At 41.4% G+C, this 3,966-nt stretch overlaps 1 long non-coding RNA gene across 1 annotated transcript in view; it reads right to left on the minus strand.

Moving 5' to 3' along the window:
• Window positions 1-1,068: 1,068 nt before the first annotated feature.
• LOC122561082 overlaps window positions 1,069-3,966 on the minus strand; it is a 6,249-nt gene continuing 3,351 nt past the window's right edge. The window contains exons 2-3 of the long non-coding RNA XR_006314899.1: window positions 1,512-1,518; window positions 1,069-1,078 (exon numbers count right to left, since the gene is read on the minus strand). This is a non-coding gene — a long non-coding RNA (uncharacterized LOC122561082). The remainder of the gene's footprint in view (window positions 1,079-1,511; window positions 1,519-3,966) is intronic.

A 3,966-nucleotide genomic window follows, 5' to 3' on the forward strand; every position in this document is an offset into this window, starting at 1 on the left:
ACATACCTGTAGAAAGCCTTAGGGTTTTCCCTAATCCTATCTACTAAGGACCTTTCGTGTCCCCTCCTTGCTGCTTTTAGCTCTCTCTTCAGGTCCTTCCTGGCTACCTTATAACTCTCAATCGCCCCAATTGAACATTCACGCCTCATCTTTATATAGGCCGCCCTCTTCCATTTAACATGGGATTCCAATTCCTTATTAAACCACGGTTCCCTCACACGACCCTTTCCTCCCTGCCTGACGGGTACATACTTATCAAGGACACTCAATAGTTGCTCCTTGAACAAGCTCCACATATCAATTGCGCCCTTCCCTTGAAGCCTACTTTTCCAAGCCACGCATCCTAAGTCATGCCTCACCGCATCATAATTTCCGTGCCCCCAGCTATAACTCTTGCCCTGCAGTGCACACTTATCCCTCTCCATCACTAGAGTAAAAGACACCGAATTGTGGTCACTGTCCCCAAAGTGCTCACTTACCTCTATTTCTAACACCTGGCCTGGTTCATTACCCAGAACCAAATCCAGTATGGTCTCACCTCTTGTTGGCCTATCTACATATTGTGTCAGGAAACCATCCTGCACCCATTGGACAAATAAAAAATCCATGGTAGTCCAGGTTTAATTAAAACCTGGACTACCATGATCATGATCAGCCATGATCATAATGAATGGTGGTGCTGGCTCGAAGGGCAGAGTGGCCTACTCCTGCACCTATTGTCTATTACCTCTTGCCCAAAGCAAGCAGGAGGAGGGTTACCATGTTGATGGCATCATTGATCCCTGACTTTTCCATGGGAGGTGGCTCTCCTATGCTCAAACTGGTATTCCTGATAATCACATGGGATCGTAACCTGAAACATTGTGTCATCCACGCACCGATCTTTACTCACACATTTCACCAAGCAATGTAGAAATGAACGCTTTGGCCTCTGTATCTTTGTGGGATCTCTGCTGAAAACATCCAGAAAAACAATGAAACTGTCATAGATTCAAACTTGATGTTGTTGAGAGAATTAAAAAAATAAAGAATTTGACCTATGCTAGCAGGCTTGAAAATACATCCTTGAAAGAACTGACTCTGAAGCTCCTGACAATAATTATATTCACTTCAGCATTTATTTTGCTGATAACAGTTATCTCAACACTAACAGCCAATATCCTCTGTACCATAGTTCATGGCAACATTAGCATTGGAGGATTTATGTTTGCAATGAAATTATTTTAATTTCTTAAAATACCAACCTCATAAAATGACAGACAACCATTGGTTACACAGCTTAACGGTATGAAATTATTTTGCTGTGCTGCCTTTGAATGATAAGTAACTAACAGCTTGTATAATCACCTCCAGAACCTTTAGTTTCTATTTGTTTCCTCAGCTCAGAGGAAATGCATTTAATAAATTAGAGCAAGAATCAAACCTACTTTCATATAAATTGTGTTTGTCAAATGGTGCAATAAAATTATTGCCCCTAATTTGAAAGCAAAAGCCACATCTTTAAAAACTACAAAATGACTGTGGCAAGTATAAAGATAGTTGGATATGTATGATTGTATATTATAATCTCAAGCTGCTAACGAATCTTGAACATCTGCAGGTGATAACTGATGGTTCATGTATATATAGCTATAGTGGCAGCATCTCAAATCGTTGCCTGACATTTCTTCATTCTGACTTCATAGAGTCAAGTGAATGCTGCAATTACTGTCACCGTTCTTTGATAACTTCATGAAATATGTATTTGTTCGAAACATGAAATGTCCTGTGTAATTTATTAATGTAGTTCAAATCAGTACATGAAATCCTTTTAATCTTTAAATGATCTCTCCTGAATTCATCATAACACCACGCTGGCATTAATACTGGATAAGACTGTATGTTTTGGGGATGTACAGAACCAGAAGTAACTTCTTATTTAGACCGTAAAACCCCATAAGACATAGAAGCAGAAATAGGTCATTTGGCCCGACCATTCAAAGGCATCATGGTTGAAGTAATCTCCCACCAGAATTGATGGGAAACACAAGGTTTAGTGAGGGGCAGGAGCTGAAGCATATTGTAGTAGTAGAGAAATGGTGTTAGAGAAATTGGTAGGATTGAAGGCTGAAAACTCCCAAGGGCCTAATAATCTATACCCTAGAATACTTAAGGAAGTGGCCCTAGAAATAGAGTATATATTGGTGGTCATCTTCCAAGATTTTTTAGACTCTTAGAGGGTAGCTAATGCGACCCAACTATTTAAAAGGAGAGGTAGAGAGAAAACAGAGAATTATAGACAGGTGAGTTTGATGTTGGTAGTGGGGAAGATGCTAGAGTCCATTATCAAGGATTTTATAGTACAGCACTTAGAAAACAGTGGTAGAATCAGACGCAGTCAGCATGGATTTACAAAAGGTAGATCATGCTTGACAAATCTATTTGAGTTCTTTGAGGATTTAACTGAAAGGGTTGATCAGGGCAAGTCAGTGGACATGGTTACTTGGACTTTCAGAAAGCTTTCACCAACCTCCCATATCTAGTCTAATCTAATCAGAGATTAACACATAAAACTAAAACGCATGGGATTGGAAGTAGGAATGAGATGGATAGAAGATTGGTTTGCAGACAGAAAACAAGGAATAGGAATAAATGGTTCTTTTTCTGAATGTCAGTGACGAGTGGGATGATAGGACCCCAGCTATTTGCAATATACGTTATTCATTTAAATGAGGGATTTAAATGTAATGTCACAAAATTTGCAAACAGTACAAAGTTGTGTGGAACAGTAAACTCTGAGGAAGATGCAGAGATGTTGAGGTGAGATTGGACAGATTGAGTGGGTAGGCAAATGCATGGCAAATGCAGTATGATGTGGATGAATATGAGGTTATCTACTTTAGTAGCAAAAGTAGGAAGACAGATTAGTTGAATGGCTGTAAATTGAGAGAGGGGAATGTTCAACATAACCTGGCTGTCTTCATACACCAGTCACTAAAAGTAGGAACGGAGGTGCAACAGGCAGTAAAGGAGGCAAACGATAATTTGGCCCTCATAGCAAAAGGATTTGAGTAAAAGAACAGAGATATCTTGTTGCAATTATACAGGGCATTGGCAAAACCACACCTGGAGTATACTGTGCAGCTTTGGTCTCCTTACCTGAGGAAGAATGTTCTTGCGATAGAGGGGGTACAGTGAAGGTTTATCTAATTGATTTGTGGGTTGGCAGGATTGGCAATAGTGGCTCAGTGGTTAGCACTGCTGCCTCACAGCACCAGGGACACAGGTTCAATTCTAGCCTCGGGTGACTGTCTGTGTGGAATTCGCACATTCCCCTTGTGTGTGTGTAGGTTTCCTCCAGGAGCTCCAGTTTTCTCTCACAATCCAAAGGTATGCAGCTGAGGTGAATTGACCATGCTAAATTGCCTATAGTGTTCAGGGAAGTGTAGGCTAGATGATTCAGTCGGGGGAATGTAGAGTAGTAGGTGCAAGCGGGCATCAGAGCCGCCCTGATTTTGCCACAGGACTATGTCTACATCAGGAAACTATAAGAATTCATTTTGTGTTTTAAACAGCAGTCGCAGCTTTAAACCCACAGAACTCAGCAGCTGCCGGTCCGCCCACGTGACCGGGAGATAGGAGACAGAGGACAGATAAAATCCACACTATACCAACACTACCCATGACTCATAGACCAAAACTCCGGAATTAATTAATATGGAAACCCATCTCATAATCACATCAAGAGACTGATATCAGACCAATACACACCAACACCCCAAGGGAACAAAGGGGGGCGCTAGCCCCTGCCCTCACAGAGAGAGACAAGCAGATAATACCCGGACCCATTTTACATAAACCAATTAGCACCCTATTGTGCGTGCCCTGCAACTCTCCTGGGATGGCAGGAAACATTCTCTTTGCACCAACTCCAGTGATGATGGGGAACTATCATCCCATTCATCCTCAAATCCCACACATCCTGAC

Source organism: Chiloscyllium plagiosum, chromosome 22 (assembly GCF_004010195.1).
Source record: "Chiloscyllium plagiosum isolate BGI_BamShark_2017 chromosome 22, ASM401019v2, whole genome shotgun sequence".
NCBI lineage: Eukaryota > Metazoa > Chordata > Chondrichthyes > Orectolobiformes > Hemiscylliidae > Chiloscyllium > Chiloscyllium plagiosum.